A 23,262-nucleotide genomic window follows, 5' to 3' on the forward strand; every position below is an offset into this window, starting at 1 on the left:
TCTTCAATTTCTTACCAGTTCTCAGTATGTGTTTTAGTCAGAACTCTTTCTACTGTAGGTGCTAGAAATCTAAGTTAAACTAAACAAAAGAGAAAGAGGAAGAAAAGGAAGAGGAATTAGCTCACAGAAAAACAGAGGCCCTGGGATCCCTGGGTGGCGCAGCGCTTTGGCACCTGCCTTTGGCCCAGGGCGCGATCCTGGAGACCTGGGATCGAATCCCACGTCGGGCTCCCGGTGCATGGAGCCTGCTTCTCCCTCTGCCTGTGTCTCTGCCTCTCTCTCTTTCTCTCTGTGACTATCATAAATAAATAAAAAATTAAAAAAAAAAAAAGAAGAAGAAGAAGAACAGAGGCCCTGATGTTGAGCTTAAGCACAGCCAGATCTAGGGACTAAAGTCTCTAGGACTTTTTGTCTCCACTACCTGTCTCTACTTGGCTGCATTGTCACAATCATGCCTGGTCTCTTATCAGATTAACAAATGAGGCAGAAAGGGAATTTCATTCTTCCAGCATCTTTAATCAATCTCTCTCCTTCCCGCCCTCTCTCTCTCTCCGACTTCCTCTCCCCCTACCTCTCTCTCTTTCTCCTCCCCCCCCAACACACACATGCACACACAAACACACACACAGAGGTTGGCCATGGCTGGATCATGTTTCTACCTCTGTGTGCTCAACCAGATAGTAAACTAATTGGCTCAGCCCTGGTCACATGCTGCCTTCATCAGGGTTCTCCAGAGAAATATAACCACAGGGATACTATAGATTCATGATGATGAATTAGCTCACATGACTATGGGGGCTGAGAAGTCCCATGACCTGCTGCCTATAAGCGAAGACCCAAGAAAGCTGGTGGTGGTGTTCCAGTCTGAGCTCACAGACCTAAGAACCACAGGAGTTGATAGTGTAAATCCCAGTCCAGGGGCAGAACACTGATGTCCTGGCTCAAGCAAGAAGCCAAGATAGGAATGAGTTCTCTTTTGCTCTGATTTTTGTTCCCTGAGGCCCTCAATGGATTGGATGAGAGCCACCCATGCTGGGGAGGGCAATCCACTTGGATGTATGCTTTCAAATGCTCATCTCATCCAGAAACACCCTCACAGACACACTTAGAGGTTTAACGTTCCATCTGGGCACCCCTTGGCTCAGTCAAGTTGACACATAAAATTAGCACATGTGCCAACCCTGTAAGGGTATGCAGATGTGTGAGACTCCATTATAGACATACCTCTAGGGACAAATGGATTTGAGGAGAAATGGATCCACACACAAAAAAATGCCAGCCAATAAAAAGAGCTTTCTGCTGCCATATACAGAATCCCTGTTCATTTGTACTCCCTGCTCCCGTCGCTGAGCATCTTACACAGACAGGATAAAATTTCCATAAGTAAGCAGTGCTTGACATAATCTTTTTCAGAATCATTACTCTGTAATTTTAAAAACTGTCTGATTTGAGGGATTAGAGTAAACTGACACTAGAAAATCAATCACCTCTCACTCATCTCACCACAGCGGACTATTCAAGACAGAATAAATTCAAATTGGCAGTAGTTAAATTATTATAAAAGTAGAGGGCTGCGTTAGACAATTCACTGGATAAGTCATTCAGGAAGTCCATCAGAAAAGACAGGCAATGTGGATCTGCTTAATAGGAATTGAGTTTTTCCTCCAGAAACATTACAGACCAGTGTTTCTAGATACTAGTATAAGGGAAACTCACAACTGTATCTTGATTTTATGAAAGGATTCCAACCTAAGATGGAACCAGAGGATATGAAATGGAGAATCTCATGCCTGTGCTGTTGGAAGAACTGAGAGACTGATTTCCCATAAATGCCTGATTTATAAAAGATGGAAACATACTCCTGAGCAATGAACATCCATCAAGAATCTCTGCCTATCTTCAAGCTAATGAGCTTCTTGGCTGGACTCCCCTTCTTCGTACTCCTTGCCCATAAATACAAACCTGCAAAGCCTCAAGGGGTGCACCTACAGCTTGCTATAAGTTCATATTTTCAAATTGCAATTCCTTTGCTGCAGAATAAACTCAATGTCAGATAATTTGAGCTTCCTTCAATTTACCTCTTTCTTTAGGTTGCCAATTTGTTCTCAAAATGCCAGTCTACAAGCCACAGGGGCCCCTCTGTGTCCAGGTGTCTAGCTGCAGGGGACACCGAGGTGCCGCATCTTTACCCCCTCCCCATGGCCGCTTCAGGACAAGAAGCCCTTTGGATTCATGAAACAAGGAGGCCCTGAGACAGGCGGTTCCAACGCTGCGGCAGCCTTCCTAAGCAAGCCGAAATCTAAGTTTATAAATGCCTGAAGGTCACAAAATTGAAAGCTCAGTTCGACCAGTCACAGTCAACTAGGCTTTAGGCTGTAAATCTCTCCCCGGCTCCCGCCTATGGCAAAGCGCTCTGACCATTTTCGCTTGGCCCTGCCGCATTCCTGTTGGTTTCCGCTCAAATGAATTTTTTTTTTTTTTTTAGATATTATGTATTTATTCATGAGAGACCCGGAGAGGCAGAGGCACAGGCCGAGGGAGAGGCTCCTGAGGCGGATCGGCGCTCCAGTGCTCCCGGTGGGCTCGATGCTCCCGGTGCTGGAGGTGCTCCCGGTGGGCTCGGTGCTCCCGGTGCTGGTGCTGCTCCCAGTGGGCCTGGTGCTCCCAGTGGGCTCGGTGTTGGCGCTGCTGGCGCCGCTGGCAGTGCTCCCAGTGGGTCCGATGCTCCCAGTGGGACCGATGCTCCCGGTGGTGGTGGTGCTCCAGGTGGGCCTGGTGCTCCTAGTGGTCCCGATGCTCCCAGTGGGCCTGGTGCTCCCAGTGGCCCTGGTGCACTCCAGTCTGCGCTGGGCCAGCTGTCCATGGAGGCACAGAGCCTGTGCCTTCACTGCCCATGTGTCCTTCACCTGTCAGATGAACTTCTCTTATCTGAATCTTTGTCCCAGAAAAGACAGAAACAGAAAAAAAAAGTTTTAAAGCATGTCTTGAGAGGGCCATCCAATGCTTTCCTTATACTTTAGTATAAGGACTTTTTTCCTCCCAGCTTTATTATAATTGACAAATAAGAATTGTATATATTTAAGGTGTACAACGTGATTACATATATATATATACACACACACACATACATATGTGAAATGATCACCACAATCTAAGTGGTTAATACATCCATCACCTCGCAGGATTACCATTTGTCTGTGTGTGTGCATGTGTGTGTGTGCATACAGTGCGTGTGTGCATGCAGTGACTACACTTAAGATCTTGTAGCAAATCTTAAATACATAAAACAGTATTATTAACTACAGTCACCATGCTGTACATTAATTAGATCCCCAGAACATACTTACCTTACAAACTGAAAGCTTGTACAGCACACATACCTTAGTCCAGTAAGGTGCCATGTTTCCAGCAGTCACTCTTTGACCAAACTGGAAGACCTATGGCATAAAAAAGAGAGGAAAAGGTCTATGAATAATATGCACTTGAGGGCACCTGAGTGACTCAGTGGTTGAGCATCTGCCTTCAGCTCAGGTCATGACCCCGGGCTCCTGGGATCAAGTCCCACATCAGGGTCCCTGCAGGGAGTGTGCTTCTCCTCAGCCTATGTTTCTGCCTCTCTCTGTGTATCTCTCATGAATAAATAAAATCTTTAAAAATATATGTATACATATATATACATATATACATATATATACACTTGATAACTGCGTGACAGCATTTAGGCCCCCCCCCCTCCAAAACAACAATGTAAAAAGAATAGAAAATAAAGTTAGTGAGGGAATAGCTAAAGTTATCTGGTTTCTTGTATCAACTCTCAATCTTCCTGCGTTGAAATGAATAGATTAGAAGTCAACAGGTATGAGACAGGAGACAGGAAGCATTTACTAGAGGGCCCCATCATTTACTATATGGCCCCAAACTGCTGCGCTGCTTCATTTTCTGATCTCTTCCTTTGGTGTCTGCACTCTAATACCGCGGAGCAAGACCCCTTGTCTAACTGACATACATTAATTATCACCTATAGAAGGTGCAGATCATATTCTATTTGTTCTGCCTAAGATGGCAGGAAGTCAAGCAATACATTTTGAAAGAATATTATTTACTTGGTTAAAGGAAAAAGGCGGCTCTCAAAGGAGTCCAGAAAAATTCTTCTAATAGATCTTTCCCCACAAAGTCATATAAGCTATTTATATTATATCTAAGATGCTTCCCCCATTTCTTAATTAAATTTTTTTTAAAGATTTTACTTATTCATCCATGAGACACAGAGAGAGAGAGGGGCAGAGACACAGGCAGAGGGAGAAGCAGGCTCCACGCAGGGAGCCCGACGTGGAACTGGATCCCAGGACCCCTGGGTCACGACCTGAGCAAAAGGTAGACACTCAACCGCTGAGCCACCTAGGCGTCCCATCTTAATTAAATATTTTAAAGGCAAGTCTTATAGCACTTGTGTTTCACATATATTAAGTATTTGTTCAAGTGATGTTTGGCAAGTATTATACTAAATGAGCAATTTAAAAACGGAGGTATTGACATCCACATGCAGAAGAATGAAACTAGACCACTCTCTTTCACCATACACAAAGATAAACTCAAAATGGATGAAAGATCTAAATGTGAGACAAGATTCCATCAAAATCCTAGAGAAGAACACAGGCAACACCCTTTTTGAACTCGGCCATAGTAACTTCTTGCAAGATACATCCACGAAGGCAAAAGAAACAAAAGCAAAAATGAACTATTGGGACTTCATCAAGATAAGAAGCTTTTGCACAGCAAAGGATACAGTCAGCAAAACTCAAAGACAACCTACAGAATGGGGGAAGATATTTGCAAATGACATATCAGATAAAGGGCTAGTTTCCAAGATCTATAAAGAACTTATTAAACTCAACACCAAAGAAACAAACAATCCAATCATGAAATGGGCAAAAGACATGAATAGAAATCTCACAGAGGAAGACATAGACATGGCCAACATGCATATGAGAAAATGCTCTGCATCACTTGCCATCAGGGAAATACAAATCAAAACCACAATGAGATACCACCTCACACCAGTGAGAATGGGGAAAATTAACAAGGCAGGAAACCACAAATGTTGGAGAGGATGCGGAGAAAAGGGAACCCTCTTACACTGTTGGTGGGAATGTGAACTGGTGCAGCCACTCTGGAAAACTGTGTGGAGGTTCCTCAAACAGTTAAAAATATACCTGCCCTACGACCCAGCAATTGCACTGTTGGGGATTTACCCCAAAGATACAAATGCAATGAAACGCCGGGACACCTGCACCCCGATGTTTCTAGCAGCAATGGCCACGATAGCCAAACTGTGGAAGGAGCCTCGGTGTCCAACGAAAGATGAATGGATAAAGAAGATGTGGTTTATGTATACAATGGAATATTACTCAGCTATTAGAAATGACAAATACCCACCATTTGCTTCAACGTGGATGGAACTGGAGGGTATTATGCTGAGTGAAGTAAGTCAGTCAGAGAAGGACAAACATTATATGTTCTCATTCATTTGGGGAATATAAATAATAGTGAAAGGGAATATAAGGGAAGGGAGAAGAAATGTGTGGGAAATATCAGAAAGGGGGACAGAACGTAAAGACTGCTAACTCTGGGAAACGAACTAGGGGTGGTAGAAGGGGAGAAGGGCGGGGGGTGGGAGTGAATGGGTGATGGGCACTAGGGGTTATTCTGTATGTTAGTAAATTGAACACCAATAAAAAATAAATTTAAAAAAAAATAAATAAATAAAAATAAAAACGGAGGTATTTTACTCACAATTGGGTCATAGATATTCCATATAAATATAAATATGTAAACAAAAGCCTACCAGTGTTGTACTCCTGTCACAAGTAATCACTTTAAAATATCAATTTACCTTAATAGTCCAAGCAGCTCATGAAAATTCATTGTCGGGGAAGGACTGAAATGAGTCAGAAGAACTGAAATGAGTCAGGAGAACAATATGTTCGTCTTTTACCTCAATTATCTTTACATAATTCCTAATTTTGTGATGAAACATTTTGGAACAATAAGGTTCTTAAAAACCTACTGATTGCTTCAGTACATGCCAAAGATTCAGTCAGATATTTTAAAAGTATATAGGAAAGAGAAGTTGCAGTAAATTCATTGTAAATCTTCACTTTCATAAAAAAATCTTTACTTTTTAGGAATCTGACAGTTTTTAAAGCAGCAACACTCCTAAGACAATCCACACTTAAGAAAGAGGACATTGGATCTGATGTTGTAACTGTAACTCCATGGATTCAGAGCAACTGTACTTTTTCTGAACCCACCTTCGGATGCAGTAGTACAGTAGTGACACCACCACAACTAAAAACAGTCGGCCTCATGATGACATTTTAAATTATATCAGTAGCCCCCCAAAAATGTACAGCTCCCCTCTGGGGAGTCTCTATCTTTCCATCATAAGATTATTGACTTGTGGATTGGTTTCCTAAGAACATATGTACATCAACTCCCAAAGAGAGAGATTGGAAGGAGTGCAGAGCAAGTTTACTTAGAGTTCTGAGAATGGAGTCTTGCTGCACCTGAATTTCAGCATGACTCCTTATTGCCATGGCCATATTATTCATTTCTCATACCTTTCTTCCTGTGGTAATGGATGATTCCATTGGGTTCATATGTATTCTGGTTCCACTGACCTTTGCTTAGGATTAAGGGACTGATGCTCCGATGGCTCTGACACAAGTAAGGAGCCAAAGGGTTTGTATTTTGTCAACCTCCCAGTAAAGGACTAAATGTTTCCTTCTTTGAATGATAGTTATGGCGACTTCCCTTGGCCTTATGAATAGAGACATGAAAGCCATAAATAAAATATTAGCAAATCAAATCCAACAATATGTAAAAATAATTAATGCATAGCAGCAACTACAGTCTTAGGTATTTACCCAAGAGAACAAAAACGTGTCCATAAAAAGACATATATATGAACGTTAATAACACCTCAAACTGGAAACAGCCCAAATGTCCACCCACAGGTGAATAAATGCAGTGGTACTCAGTAAAAAAAAACAAAAAAAAAAAAGGGGGACAAATTATACTGATAAACAAAATAACATGGATGAATTTCACAAACATAACACTGGGTGAAAGTGGCCAGGACGAGGGTACATACTCTGATACCGCTTATTTGAATTTCCAGAATAAGTTAAAAGTCATCTATAGTGATTTTTAAAAAATCAGACTGGCGTTTTGTTGAGGTGAAGATTGGGGGAATGTTTAGTCCATTGGGGATACTACAACAAAGCACCATAAACGGGGTGATTTAAACAATAAACATTTATTTCTAACAGTTCTGGAGGCTGGAAGTCTAAGATCAAAGTGTTGATCAATTCAGTATCTGGTGAGAGCACACTTCCTGGTTCATAAATTGGGGATAAGTTATAAAAATTTTATCATGTTATAACCTCTTGCCCCACTCTTCTCAAGAATTATTTCTTATCCTCTCAAGGGTTCCCAGGAATAAAGAAGGATTCTGTAACTTGAAGGAAAATGGGATACTAATCAAACAAAAACAACAGTTTTCTATTCAGCTTTTCTAAAAGATTGGTACTTTGCTCAATTACTCTTTGATATCAAATTTAAGTGTTTCCTGACATGATATAATCCTATTTCTAAACATTAAGATTTTCTCTCCCCTATTTATAGAAAGCAGGTACTTATAGATATGAATATTAAAATGACTTTATTTTCACTCAGTTGCAGTTGCTTTATCTCATTTTTAAAAAATATTTTATTTATTTATTCATGAGAGACACAGAGAGAGGCAGAGACATAGGCAGAGCGAAAAGCAGGCTCCCTGCAGAGAACCTGATGAGGAACTCGATCCCAGGACCCCAGGATCATGCCCTGAGCCAAAGGCAGACACTCATCCACTGAGTCACCCAGGTGTCCCTGCTTTATCTCATTTATTGGATCTGTAATCAGGTCCAGGATATAAGTATTGTATTATATTCTTTCTTCCTTTCTTGTTTTCCTAAGAACATTTCCCCAGATTCATAATAGGAGACATTTTTTTACAAGTTATCCCAAAATTTATGTCTAAAAAAAAGTATGTCCTTTCATTGTTTGTTTCTGTCAAAGTTTTAAATGGCAAACAACAAAAGCTACCTTGGCTGGCTGAAGAGGAAAAAGAATTAATTAAAGGTCAGCAAGTAGCTCCCAGAAGCTAAGACCAGACTCGGACACTGAGCATCCAGAACAATGTCCAACACTCCGCAGGAGCCACTACAGCTCAAACGCCCCTGCTGTCACCGGTCAGCCCCTCTACCACCACTTGCGTGGATGGGGCCCAGCTCATGCTGAGTGCTGCTCAGGAGTGGATACCAGAAATTCTGACAGTGACGCCCCAAAGAGCCCAACACTTTTGTTGCAGCACTTGCCAAATAACAGATTCCGCATGCTTCCTTCCTCCCATTGCCCACTTCCCAGTCAGCCACATGCAAGGGCAACTGATTGGTGGAACCTAGGCCACACACCTGTACCCTTGCTGCGAGGGAATCGAGGAAAGCCAGTTTTCAGTTTCAACCCCGGGGCGGTGGGGGGAGGGGGGACTCATAAAACAGGATGTTTTGCAAACATTAGAAAAGTGTTCAAAGGGTGCTGGGCAATCAGAAATGCCCACAATGACAAATGTCCACAATAAGCCCTAAAGGAGACATTTGCCTTTGTTAGTGAGTGCTTCCTTTATCCTACAGTTCCAGTAAATACTCATCAACTGAAATGTGGAAGTGATGATACCTAACAAGCACGTAGTGTGCTACTGCACAGAAGACGACGGCACGGCACTGAGAGCAGTATAATGCAATCGTCCCTCATTCTACATATGTCAGATGCAGTGGGACTTCAGATGAAATCCCAACTTTGAGGCAAAAATGCTATTTGTAAGCATGGAAAAAAAAATTTGCACAAATCAGTCACTTGCTCCTAAATTCATCCATCTTGTAACTCAAAAAATGCATGTATTGAGAATCAGATTAATCTCTTAATTGATAAGTAAGATGCTCTGACCATTTGAATTGCAAATAATAATTGTGCCTTTTATAGCCATTCTCATATTTACACAATAATATAACAACATTAACTTTCAAAATGATCACTTCTATACCTCTTTTTTTCTATACCTTTATATAAGTGCAAAGATGGACTCCTGTCTGTCTAGGTACAGGTCTATTTCTCTCTGTGTACCTGTTGACAACACAAATAATAAAACTTTTTTCCACTTTTCCCTGTCGGCAGCAGTGATATACAGCATGGCAATCTTGGGGTGTCTGATTAAAGTACAGAAAATTAAGTTCATTACCCCTTTTGTATTATTTTCTAAATGTTTTCTTTGCAGAAGCACTGCATCCTTTTTCCTCGCTTAGGAGCCTTGATGGCCATGCAGATGTGTATCACACTGCCCCCTGGTGTGGCTGAAGGAATCTTCCTTTCATTCTGTAGAAGCTACACAGACTGCATTGCTGAGTCATGCTGCAGGCTAAGCTTTGTTCGGAAGGCATTTGCAGACCTACCTAAGTGAACAGAGGTTTGGATCAACAGCAAACACAAATTATTGTACAGAGTACTGGAAAAACCATAATTACTTAGCATTTTTAATTCAGCAAGTATTTATTTAGGGCCCACTGCACATAGGCCTGTGCTTGGTCCCCCAGGTGACACAAAAAGGAAGAAGGCACAATCTGCCCAGAGGACCCAGCAATATACCGCAGATACACAGCATTATGCAATGTGAGTTAAGCAGATGGAGTGCATGAGGTGGGAAGACATCAAAAGAAATAAAATAAAATAAAAAAAAAACAAAAGAAAAAGCAAAACTGGGCTTCTTAGGGGAAGTAGTATTTTATATAGGCTTTGAATAAGATTTGGGATTTTATGGGCTGCAATAGGGAACTGAGGAAGAAGAGGAAAAAATACATGCCAAAAATAATAAAATAATGAAACCTCTAATTTAAAAAAAGGAGTCTTGGGGCATCTGGGTGGCTCAGTCAGTTAAGCAACGACTTTTGGTTTGGGTTCAGATTATGATCTCAGAGTCGAGATATAGAGCCCCACTGCACCAGTGCACAGTCAGCTTGAGATTCTCTGTCTTTGCTCCTCCCCCAGCTCTTGTACACTCTTGTGCACGCATGCATGCATTCTCTTTCTCTCTCACTTGCTAATAAATAAATAAATAACTACATGAATAAAATCTTATTATTTTTCATCAGCAAAGTGTACAAGAGAAAATTTAAAGTATTCACAGTCACCTATGATTAGAATTTTATTATTAGGAGGGTGAAAGATATTTAATTAGCAATACAATTAAACTTTTTTTCCTTGAAAAGTAATTTCTAAATGACAGTGTTGGATAGCAATATTTCCATTGAATTTTCTTCAAATCCCTTTTGCCTCAAAAAAAAAAAAAAAGATAAAAACCCTCCCATATATTTTCCATACTTTTATTAAGACTGGATTATTTATAATTTAAAATAATTTATTTTTTTAAATATTTTATTTATTTATTCATGAGAGAGAGAGAGAGGCAGAGACACAGGCAGAGGGAGAAGCAGGCTCCATGCACGGAGCTTGGTGTGGGACTTGATCCGGTCTTCAGAATCAGGCCCTGGGCTGAAGGCAGGTGCTAAACCGCTGAGCCACCTGGGCTGCCCTATACTTTAAAATAATTTAGATTACATATTTACATTATATAAATATATATCATATATTCACTGGTCATAGTGAATTTATATCTGTTCACTTTTAAAGCTCTTTTTAGGGATCCCTGGGTGGCGCAGCGGTTTAGCGCCTGCCTTTGGCCCAGGGCGCGATCCTGGAGACCCAGGATCGAATCCCACATCGGGCTCCCGGTATATGGAGCCTGCTTCTCCCTCTGCCTATGTCTCTGCCTCTGTTTCTCTCTCTCTGTGTGACTATCATAAATAAATAAAAATTAAAAAAAAAAAAAAGAAAAAAAAATAAAGCTCTTTTTAAAGAAATGTGGGTAATCTATGTGACTTGATTCTTAGAAATTGACCAAATCGATTACATCTTCTCATTATTCTCATAGTAAACTTAATGCTTCTATACTGTGTATGTTTCTGTCAGCATCTTCAGTTGTGATTTCAATTATTTGAATTATAGTCTATATAGGGTTATCATGGTATTTTGCAATCTTATTTAAATTTGATTTTGCAGAAGAACATGTTTTGGCATATGTTCTTAGAATTCTATGTGTTTAGACACATTTGATGAGTGTACAATGTCATAGAAAATAAACCAATGACATTTAAATTTTCATTAAAATAGTTTCAAATACCGACCCACACATCCTGGGAAAAGAATGACTCACGTCAGTTAAATGATAACCAACACAAAGTTCTTTTTAAATATGTAATTCTATCAACCCATAACTTTAAAAAAAAAACCTTTATTTTTTTCAAATTATTAGAATCTACATATTTTTTAGAGGGTTTATGATAGAGCTTGCTTTATATAATATCAGGATTATGTATCTTATTTATCTTAGTGGATAAAGATGACACTTGAGATTTGCAAAAACTCACTTTTTAAAGTCATTCTTTTCTGGTGTTTCTAGAAGATAAATAACTTTTAATTGACTTGGTTTATATATTTGCTTTTTTTCTTGTTAATAAAAACTCTAAAGGGCAAATAACATTCTAAAAATTAATTCTTATACCTTACAGGTAAATACATAATACAGTATTGTACCTATAATAATGGTTAACATTTTATCACAATTCCCCACATACCACCCAACTATTGAATGTATTTCTGGTCTAATGATTTAATTATGCAGAATTTTGATACAATTAGGAGCAAAATATGTGAAGTGGCCTCGCACATTGCTTGATACATAACTCAAGTACTTTTGAGTTTAGCACCGCAAAATATAAGGACATGCCCTTCCTCTCAGAGTGGAAATCACATCTCTTATTAATGTGGCATTTTACTATTTTGTAGAAAGAAGCTCAGTTCAAATTAAAATTGTTTATCCAAGATTCACACATGTGTGACTAATGGGGCTATGAATATCATCAATAATGTAACAGTGATGTGCTGTTCTTCAGCCAGGTATATGTACTCTACATCTTTTGACTCATGGAATCCTCACAAGGATGTCTAGATAAGTAATATTATTGCCCGATGATTTTGCAGTTAACACAAGTGACACACACAGAGGTTAAAAGTAATTTGCCAAAGGTCACACAGCTAGTAAAGGGCAGAGGTGATGTTCAAACCCAACAAAATTGTGTTTGGGGTCTGTGAGCTTAACTATTACTCTATAATAACTAGAGTCTGTTTCTAGAAAGGTCTTTAAAGGAGTATTAAAGTAGTCCACAGAAAGACTTGTCAAGGACAAAGGGCCAATGTGAAAAGAAGAAAGGAATTTTGAGTGTTGCTTCTACTGCACCCTGTGTGTGGCCTGAAATAAGTTTCTGGGAAATGGAGCTCTAAATGAGAATGAACTTAGATGAGAATTAATTAGGGTAACATTAGCTCCTGTACACATAAGCCTCAAATTTTTAGTAATTTAGAATAGTAGAAATGTAGTTTTTAAATTGTGGTAAACTATTATTAACAATTGACCATTTTAATCATTTTTAAGTGTACAGAGAATGTATTTTTGCTTATAGAGGAGTCCAAGGTGTTCTAGTTCCTTCCATCCTACATTCTGACATTCCCTCAGGTCTTAGAGTCAGCTGAAGGAGAAAGAAAGGAAAGGGAGTTACATCTACTCCTTAAACTCCTTGGCCTGGAAATGATACACATCAGCTCTGTGAAGTTGTGAATGTGAAACTGTGGTGAACTCATTCCATGATTCCACTGAATGCACAGGTGGGGTGGGAGACTCAAAAACTTTTGAAATCTCAGGCAGCTGTTTCTTGGTACTAATTCTACATAATGGAATTCCGGTAGACAGCTGGCCATCTCTGCCAGGAAGGTCCTTCTCACTAAATTCTCTCTAGTCACTGGCACCACCAGAAGCACTACTTTGGAACCCAGGAAAAACACAGAAGAATACAGGGATCCTTCCCACATTCTTAGAGAACCTATTGGTGCCATGACATTTTTGTCAGGTCAAGGCTCTATCATCGATGTCTCTATCAACAGTGCACAACACTAGCAATCTGCTAACAATAGGTGCCGATACATTCAGCAGACACATTAATTATTGACAGGGCAGAGTGGCCAGCAATATGCCTTTGGCAGCTGACTGAGAGAGCAGAGCCATCTTGGTGGATGTGGGAGGTGAAGACACCTTAGGCAGGATCAGCAGGGTCTCTGGAGCTATTTGAGGTCCTGGCAGCAGGTCACTTAGGGAAGGAGGACATTTCCTGGGGACCTGAGAAGACACTCTGTGACTGTGCATGAACTAGCCACTATGATTCACCAGGAAGCAGTCAGGGGGAAGGCTTGTTTTAAGATAGGTTGTTAGGGACCAAACAAAGGAAATATTATAGAGACTTTGGCTTTACTCCAAGGCTGCATGAGCTTGAAACTGAAAAAAAAAAAAAAAAAAAAAAAAAGTCTGAAAAATCATCACAATTTCCTGTATATTATCAAACTAAATTTATTGGGAATGTAGTCTTGGTCCCATGATTTAACGACACAGAATTTTGTAACAAACTAATAGCAAAATATATGTTTCCCGAGGATAAAGGTCACCATGAGATAGTGAGTGATGAGATAGTACATGGGAAGAATCCAAACTTACAGGTCAGGGAGCCAAGACTGTGGCACTGGGTCCCCAGAAGCCGCTTCACAGCTTCAACGATGGCAGCTCTGAGGCAGGGACCAGATGTCTGCTAAAAGCTATTGGAGGCGACACAAACTGGCTCTCAGGATCAGACACCCACTTGCCAAGAGGACAGATCAGGACCTGGTGCTACTTAGGGGAGTTTCAGCGAGTGGATCTGCTGGGGGTGAATATGTGGCAGGCAACTGAGAACAGAGGAACTGAGTCGAAGAGAGGAGACCCCCAAGCTCCAGAACCCCAGAGGTCTCCTCTTGAACAGGGCTCCATAGTCCTCAGTCTGGAAAGGTATCTTCGGGACCTAGGAAAGAAATGGACTTCAACCTCCAGAGCACCACGTAGGAAGTTAGGAGGGGCCCGCGCAGACCCTAAGAGAGGTCCGATTGTGACGCGGGTGGAGAAGGCTGACGCCTGGGGCCCAACAGATGCTGCTCCCGGCGGAGGACCTGGACTGACCTGGGACAAAGTATGGCCCAGGACAGAGCCCCAGAGTCAGCGGGGCACTTGTTGGAAACGCAGTCTTGGGTTCGACCCCAAGAGTACTTAGTCAGAACCCCTGAGGGTGGAGCCCAGCAATCCACGTTTTTGGTAAATGATTCAGGTGACTTTGATGCAGGCTAGGGACTCAGAAGACCCGAGGGGGGATCCTTGGATGGCGCAGCCGTTTGGCGCCTGCCTTTGGCCCAGGGCGTGATCCTGGAGACCCGGGATCGAGTCCCACGTCGGGCTCCCGGTGCATGGAGCCTGCTTCTCCTTCTGCCTATGTCTCTGCCTCTCTCTCTCTCTCTCTCTCTGTGACTATCATAAATAAATTTTAAAAATAAATAAATAAATAAATAAATAAATAAATAAATAAATAAATAAAAGAAGAAGACCCGAGGGATTGGAGGGGGGTATATAATGGGAACTAATATCAGACTGAAGACTGACCCGGAGGGGTAAGCAACACGATGGAGGCTACGATCTGGGACTCCCAACCTCCTTTCACCTATCTTTCAACAGATTTGGAAATGGGAGACCCATGAAGACGCAGACACAGACTGTATAAGGTGAGACTAACATTTCCTCTTACACCATAAACTTGTGTGAGATCGGCAGGCACACATGCTCACAAGGGGCTGGGAGCTTGGCAGCCCCCCCCCCCCCCCCCGTGGTATCTGAGAGCGGAAAAATAGAAGGGGTTCACACTAGCTTTGAGTGTCTCCTCATCTGCCATCACCCCATTGAGTCCCGTGTTCAATATGCTTTCGACTAGCCCCCTTTTGGGCACACCGCATGGCCCTGCTTTCACAACCATGCCACCCTTTGTCCTTCTCATCAGCATTCAAGATAAACACAGTAAAAAATTTGTTTCATTCACTGTTATTTGTCCTCCTTATCCAGCTCACTAGTATTGCAACAGTATTATTTTCTACTTTATTTTATTGCTTGTGAACAACGTTTCAGCCCCATTAGAAAATCATAACTGAGCTAATCTTGGAGTTACAGTATCTTCAATTTTCTGTAGAAAGATGCATTTCAACTTACAAACAATACATTTACAACTGAACTTTGGAATGTGTTCGTAGATGGGAGGCGGAATGATTGGCATCACCTCTCACAAACTGGAACAGAAAAAAAATCCATACAAATGGTACTATCAGTGAGATGAAACAAGTTCTACCTACCACAACATTCCAAATCTGCTTTCAGTTGCTGGATCTAGCTTCTCTGTCCTTCCCTCCATTGAAAACAGAGGGAATAAAAAAAGAAGGGAAGGGAAGGTGGAAGGGAAGAGCCATAATTTAGAATTGCATAGTTTTTTTTTTTTTTCTGATACATGGACAAGCTTTTATTTACCTACCAAAAGGAAAAGCAATGTTCACAAAAACCTGCCTACCTATATTTCCAATAGTGAAGGTGTACAATTTACCATCTACTTTTATTTTATTTTATTTATTTATTTTTCCATCTACTTTTAAAAGGCTTTAAAGAAAATATAGCTAGGAGAACACACAAAGAATTCAGATTATAAAACTCTCCAAGTAATTAATCATCATAATAAAATTGGTACCACAGTTTAAAAAAAAGCAATTTTCAAAAAAAATAAAATAAAATAAAAAATAAAAAAAAGCAATTTTCCATAGTTTACTTGGAAGTACAGATAAACAGTACCAAATCTATACATTTCGTTGTAATAGACAATTGTAAGCAAATAGTATCAAACTATAACTTTAAAAAATTTTTTATTTTAAGTAGGTTCCACACCCAACATAGGGCTTAAATTCATGATCCTGAGATCAAGAATTGCACGTGCTATCAACTGACTCAGTCAGGCACCCCTCAAATTCTAACTTTAAAAAATTATCCTGGGACGCCTGGGTGGCTCAGCGGTTAAGCTTCTGTCTTCAGCCCAGCGAATGATCCTGAAGTCCTGGGATTGAGTCCCACATCGGGTTCCCTGCATGGAGCCTGCTTCCCCCTCTGCCTGTGTCTCTGCCTCTATCTCTTTCTCTCATGAATAAATAAATAAAATCTTTAAAAAAAATTAACCTGAAGTTGTTATGAACTACATGAAAATTGATATTATTTTGCAAATTCTCCCAAAAGCTCTACAAAATCAGTGATATACCATTCCGAGTTGTACCATTCCGAGTTGTCTTTTAGTTGTGTGATCACATTTCCTACAAACTCAGTGGAAACACCAGCAGGAAGACAGGCTTCCATGTCTATGGCTCCATCTCTAATCATGACCATTTTCTTAAAAGTGAAATTTTTCCTTCACAAATTTAAAAACTTTTCTTTCCCACCAGATTTGGCTGTTGGCTGCATCTCATTAAAACCTGCATATTCACCATCAAAGTAGAATTTCAGCTTACTGGCCAGTACATTGGTTAATGGGATACTGAGCTTTTTTTTTTAAAATTATTTATTTGGGATGCCTGAGTGGTTCAGTGGTTGAGCGTCTGTCTGCCTTCAGCTCAGAGCGTGATCCTGGAGTCCTAGAATCAAGTCCCACATCAGGCTCCCTGCAGGGAGCCTGCTTCTCCCTCTGCCTCTGTCTCTGCCTCTCTCTGTGTGTCTCTCATGAATAAATAAATAAAATATTTTTAAAATTATTTATTTATTTGAAATGGAGAGAGAGAGACAGAAAGCACAAGCAGGGGCGGGGGCAGAGGGAGAGGGAGAAGCAGACTCCCTACTGAGCTGGGAGCCTGACTCAGGGGCTCGATCCCAGGACTCCTAGGATCATGACCTGAGCCAGAGGCAGTCAATTGACTGAACCACCCAGGTGCCCTGGATATTGAGTTTTGAAGCAACATGCTCTACAATGTTCCTAAAGTCACCGGATAATAGGAAAACCTATTGCAGGCGACAGGAAAACCTATTGCAGGCGACTTACTAGCTCCTTTATGCCGGGGTCAGGTGTAAGGGGTGCGCTACTATCAGCCATGGCACCTGATCCCTGCCAGGCTGGATCAGAGCTGAGTGCTCTGTGAGGGCAGCCGTGAAATGCATGCCCCACCCATGGCTTGCCATGCCATCTCTGACATAGTATCCTCAACTCCATACAGTTTGGCTAGCTCATCAATTCCATCTTCTCTGATGATTGTGCTATCAACCTCAAACCATACTGCATCAGCTGAACAGAAAAGTTTCCTCAATTCTGCATGGGAGACCAGCCTTGGAAGAATTTTCCTCATTTCTCCAGTGCTGGATTCCTAGGAAGTGACATTCTTCTGTTCCTGCTTCTTTCCTGAATAAAAATGCAGCATAAAGTTCTGACTACAAACGTCTTTATGAGAGAACTCTTCCTGTGAGTTCTGTGGGAGCAGGAGCCTGAGTGCTGCTGCTCCTCCCTGGGCCCAGCCTCTGTCTCCAGGGCTCCTGTAGCTGTAAACTCCTGATTGCAAGGGGCCCACAGTTGGCTCATTTGGTTGCAGAGTCCTGAAAGAGGTGACCTGTGTAGACCTGTGGAGCTTTTACCAAACAATCATATGAAATTTGCTGATAAGTGCAGTGGCTTCTGGTCGGTTTTGCATATGCTTCCCTAACCTCCAATTGCACAGGTTCTCATCACTGGGCTGAATTACCCTGATCTGCAAACCCATCTCAGAAACCCTAAAGACCCAAGAATACAGCATCTGTGTAGTATTCAAAACATCAGTGGGACTCACTAACTTATTCTCTGAAAAACTAATTAATCCTGCCTCTCACAGCTAGACTTAGATGGCTTTATCCAAAGAAACATGAAAGGTGAAGAAGATTTCACATGGCTGGAGGATGCTAATGGAGAGGGTCCCGGATGAGTCCTTATAATTAGGAAGAACAGAAGGCTGATGAGGAAGCTAAGAAATTAACCCCCCTCTACTATAAAAGAGCCAGGGAGTGCTGGGTAACAAAATATAACTGCGGAATCCAGGGAATCAAAATATCCTGAACAAGCTCTTACTCCACAGCAAATACTTGCCCCTGCACAGCACTGCCATGGTGCCATGTCTGTAGACCACAGCGCCCGTGGTGCCTGCTACCACCCTGTGTCTTGGCTAAGTGACAGTCTTTCTCCCTTTGCTCTGCCTCAGGTAAATGTGTTCTATGAATTCAGCTACAGAAGTTCTATTTGGGGACACACACTGTGAGCCTCTTACCCAAAAATAATCTATCACGTTCTTTGCGCACCTTCCTGCTGGAACTCAAATCTCACCATCAAGTCATTTATCTGATTCAGAAAAACCAAAACATTGTTTCCAGAAGGCCAGTGTTCATAACTCACAGGGAGAGGAGCACTCTGGAGGCTGGTTCCTCTCTCTGTATAGATTAAATTATTATTATGTCAACCACCTATGACCTGGAGAAACAAAGTCCAGCCTTAGGTACATTTGAATTGAGGAGTAGATGAGATGAAAAAGAAGGGAAGAAAATCTGAGTCTGGCAGTCTGGTGGAAAGATAGGTAAGATTATGGCAGCCTCTACCCAGACAGAGGCCCTGGCAAGGGCTGTGACTCTGAAATCTCCCCATCTCCACCGCTATTCCTTTCCCTTCCTCTGGACATGTCTCTCTCTCTCTCTCTCTCTCTCTCTCTCTCTCTCTCTCTCCTCAGATGTGCAACTCAAGAAAAGTAAATCTATTTTCCTCTAGATCTAATTTACTCCTCCATAAAATCACAGTGATAGACTAAATTACGGTTGCTACCCTAGGACAAGTCATTTGTGTTAGATTCCCAGATTGAGGATCTTTCCCTTAAAGTCCCAGCTAAACAAATAGGGTGAAGAGACCTTTTCTTAATATTTATTTATTTATTTATTTATTTATTTATTTAAAAGATTTTATTTATTTACTCATGAGAGACACAGAGAGAGAGGCAGAGACGTAGGCAGAGGGAGAAGCAGGCTCCCTGTGGGGAGCTGGATGTGGGACACCATCCCGGGACTCCAGGATCACCCCCTGGGCCGCAAGCAGGCGCCAAACCTCTGAGCCACCCAGGGATCCCAGGAGACGTTTTTAGATGAGTCACAGATGACCTGAAAAAGAAACAAGTTTCAAATCAATACCCTAACCCAGGTCTAGCAAAAATGACACGGGTTTCAACTCTTGCCACCACTGATAGTAAATGTTCCCATGGGGTCCTTAGAGAGACGTAAAACTTGATGCTAACTTCTGGAAAAAAGTTAAACACCAGATTTTATGACTCCAAACCCTATGCTATTTTACCTCACTTTAAAAAATTTAAAAAATACTTTCATATACATTGCCTCCCAGCAGTGTCGTATCCATCTATACACACCTAGAAATTATATTAGTGATGGCTGTAACAGACTGACCCCCAAAAACAAGTACTTAAAGGGAAAAAACTTTTTTTTTAATATTACAGAACTGGCAAAGGAGTTCTATTTCACATGATCATTCAACACAGTGGGGAAAGAAAAGGCTCAGAAAAAACATACCTAAAGTCTTAAAAACTAGTTCAGGGAATGGTACATTCCACTTGCACACATATTCAATTGCCTCACTAAACTGCAAAGTAGACTAGGACGCGTAATCTAACTAGGCTGATATCTCCCCAGCTTCAAAAGGGATAATTTTCATAGGTAGATAGACGGGTTGATTCAGGTTCAGATTTAGATTTAGTTTTGGTAGGTTCTATTATTTTCTCAACTTTAAAAAAGATGTGGCTTATGTTCATAAAAGATACAGAACTTCCCTAAAGTTGTATACCTAGTACATGGACAATTTAAAGATTCCAGCCTAGATCTTCTGTGTTTAGGAGAGCTTTGAATGCTATATAACACCATGGAAGGTTTTTGAGGGAGAAGTTATGCAATGCAATGTTATTTTAAGAAGATAATGTGTCAGCATTGTGAAGCGTGAGTTGTAGAAAGAAGAAGCGTGAGTTGTAGAAAGAAGAAATGAAAACATGCAACTATAGAAACAATCCAAGCCAAATTCACCAACAGCCAAATCTAAAACAGTGATGATTAAAAGAAGATGAAAGATTATTAGAGCAGAGGTTCAGAATTTAGGGCACCTAAAGGCCCGGAAAGGTCTCCATATCGTTAAACTCATTAGCCACTTCACTAGCATTTTACTGAAGCCTCTCCAGGTTCTCCTCCCACTTCTCTGGCCTCTCCTTCTCAGTCTCTTTTGCTGCTTCTCCATTGACATGTAAGGATACCAGCCCTTAACCAGTAGCTGACTCCAGGGTTTGGTTCTGAACCCTCTTCTCTACTCAGCCTACTCTCCCCAACCCCTGCTTCCCCCAGGGCTGTCTCATCTAGTTCCTTAGCTTTAAATTGCATCTTATCAGTTCTCTCTTATGAGTTAATCTACATAACAAACCACCCAAAACACAGTGGCTTTAGACAATCAACATTCACTGAGTTCATGGCTCTGGAAGTTTACCTGGTGGTCTTACCATTTTTTATTGGACTTTCACCCCTGTCTGAATGTCAGTAGGCTACAGACTGATCTGGGATGGCCTCCACCAGGATGACAAGGCACCTCAAGTCTAATACACATGTCTTTCATCTTCCAGCTGGCTAGTCTAGGCATGTCCCCATGATCAAAAAAGAGGGCAAGAATAAGCCAAGTCAATCACACAAGTGCCTTTAAAGCCTCTGCCTCCACCACGTTTGTTAAATCCCATTGGCCATTAATGAGAGGGCATGGCAAAGGACATTGATACGGGAGATATGAAGAACTGGAGCCTTTTTGGAGTCCTCCACATATCTATATCCAAAGCATACCCCCCCCTTTTTTTTTTTATGAGTCCAGATCTCTTTTCTGGGCTCAAGACATGTATGTCAAATGGCCTAAAGGACAGTGCACTGGGCTATCTCTAGGCATTCCAGATAGCATATTTAAAACTGAACTTTTGGACAGCCCCAGTGGTGCAGCGGTTTAGCGCCGCCTGCAGCCCAGGGCATGATCCTGGAGACCCAGGATGGAGTCCCACGTCGGGCTCCCTGCATGGAGCCTGCTTCTCCTCTGCCTGTGTCTCTGCCTCTCTCTCTCGCTCTGTGTCTCTCACGAATAAATAAAATAAAATCTTTAAATAAAAAAATAAAACTGAACTTTTCCATCTGACTCTCTGTAATGCCTTCATCTTCTTCCCTATATCTCTCTCTCCAAAAGGACACTAGTTTTGGATAGGCCCTACTCCAATCCAAAATGACCTCATTTTAACTCGATTATATTTGCAAAGACCCTATTCTCAAGTAAGATCATATTCACAAGTACAAGGGGTTAGGACTTAAATATCGTTTTTTGGAGGACACCATCCAATACATAACTGACATGCAGTTCCCAACAGAGCATACTGAATGATAAGAACATGGACTTGGAGTCTGGACTGCCTCCATTTGAACACCAATTCTGTTCTTATTGGCTGTGTGATCCTAGGCAAGCCACATAAACTCTGTGAGCTTCAGTTTTCATATCTTTAAAACAAGGATGGGTACAGCATCTATATCATAGAGATAATCTGAGAATTAAATGAGTTAATGAATATAATGCCCAGAACATAGTAACATATGTGTCTTTATTAATAAAATAAGTTCTTTACGTGTTCATCTTCAGGTCTCAGCTTAAATAAACTTTCTCAGTCAGGCATTTCCTGCTATCCCTTCTCTTCAAACATAATTCATAATTTTTTATTCACATGTGTGGGGTTTTTTGTTCCTCTTTGATGTGTCCTTTTTCCCAAGAGGGCAGACTGTGTCTATTTTGTTCACCACTCTATTCCTAGCACCAACAAAATGTTTTACATCTGATGAATGTTAGATTATTATTTGTTGAATGAATAATTATGAAGGTTCAAGCTGGCAATTTAATTATGAATTTGCAGGTGTTTGATTCTCTCTTTCTCCATCTCTCCCCCTCTCCCCTTCTCTCAGAATCTTGGGAAAAGAATCAGTTTTAAATTCCTGATATCCATATTAGGTTTGGTCTCTTTCTCTCTGTACCCTCACAGAAGAATGGAGATGATCTACCCAATGTTTTTCTATGAAAATCTACCCCCCAGGACAGAGAAGACAGAGAAGAGCAACATGGGGCCAAGAGGCAGGAGAGAAAGGGGGAAGTCCAGCAGTAAAAATTACAGTGTATGGAGTCATTAGTTGCATTTCAATTCAAAAACATATTTCAACCAGGTATGAATTCATATGCATTAGTAGGAATTTGTTCTATTTATGATAACCACGGGAGAGGGCGGGGGAGAGGAACACAAGCATAGCTCATGCCAAAGAAACTGCTGGCTCCTCTGACTTCATTGTTTGTACACGTAGAAGTCTGGCTCTGCCAACGGGAAGGTAGACGGGGCCCAGGTTATGCCATTTCTATCTACAGAAACTAACAAAACGCAGACACCTCATCCTCCCGTAACAAAGGGAGCCTGAGAACAGCCAGAGCTCATTACTTGGTCCCCAGATGGGGCTCCCCCTTTGCAACCTGGATCCTAACGTGGGCAGCATTACCCAAGGTGGCAGTGAATAGCTGGTAGAGCCAGGATACAATTATGACCCGATTATTCTAAGGTTCATAGTCACTTCGCCAGAAGGGCCTGACCTGAGGTCATTAGTAACACGCCGTCCAGCAGTTTCTTACAGTGTGGTCCGCTGACTCTTCCACCAGAATCACTGGTAGTCCTCGTTAAAAATTCTGATTCCCTGGCGCTAAGACGGAAGGAATTAAGCAGAGGGGTGGGTGTCAGGAATCCGTACTTTTAAAAAGCACCTCCAACGATCCTGTGGCAGGGCATTACGGACAAGAGGATTCTTATGCACAAGGGCCAGCACGGGCTTTGGGGGTCATCGGAGGTCATCAGCGCAGCTGGGCGCCCTCTCACCCAGCCGGGCCCAGGGCCGAGCCGAGAGAGCCCGCGGCTCAGGTCCGCGGGTCCTCATCCGCCCACGGCCCCGCCCCCTGCTGCCGCCGGCGCCGGGGGCGGGGCTCTCCCTCCAGAACCCCGCCCCGCCGGGTGCGTCCCCGG

At 41.7% G+C, this 23,262-nt stretch overlaps 1 protein-coding gene, 1 long non-coding RNA gene and 1 pseudogene across 4 annotated transcripts in view; 1 reads left to right on the plus strand and 2 right to left on the minus strand.

The window, feature by feature from the left end:
• Window positions 1-1,636: 1,636 nt before the first annotated feature.
• Window positions 1,637-23,209, minus strand: LOC100682947. 3 transcript variants are annotated; one of them, XR_005356876.1, is made up of 5 exons: window positions 22,994-23,209; window positions 13,757-14,096; window positions 5,894-5,938; window positions 3,381-3,437; window positions 1,637-2,934 (listed from the first exon to the last, which is right to left on the minus strand). It is a non-coding gene; the product is annotated as an uncharacterized LOC100682947 (long non-coding RNA). The 3 variants fall into 3 exon arrangements; XR_005356874.1 differs by having other exon boundaries at window positions 22,839-23,209; XR_005356875.1 differs by lacking the exon at window positions 5,894-5,938 and having other exon boundaries at window positions 22,839-23,208.
• On the minus strand, window positions 16,361-17,502 carry LOC100682710 (annotated as a pseudogene).
• Window positions 22,751-23,262, plus strand: part of POC5 (POC5 centriolar protein) — a 37,347-nt gene continuing 36,835 nt past the window's right edge. Inside the window, exon 1 of the mRNA XM_038532520.1 lies at window positions 22,751-22,769. The gene's annotated coding sequence lies outside the window, so the exon portion shown is untranslated. The remainder of the gene's footprint in view (window positions 22,770-23,262) is intronic.

Source organism: Canis lupus, chromosome 3 (genome assembly GCF_011100685.1).
Source record: "Canis lupus familiaris isolate Mischka breed German Shepherd chromosome 3, alternate assembly UU_Cfam_GSD_1.0, whole genome shotgun sequence".
Taxonomy (NCBI): Eukaryota; Metazoa; Chordata; class Mammalia; order Carnivora; family Canidae; genus Canis; species Canis lupus.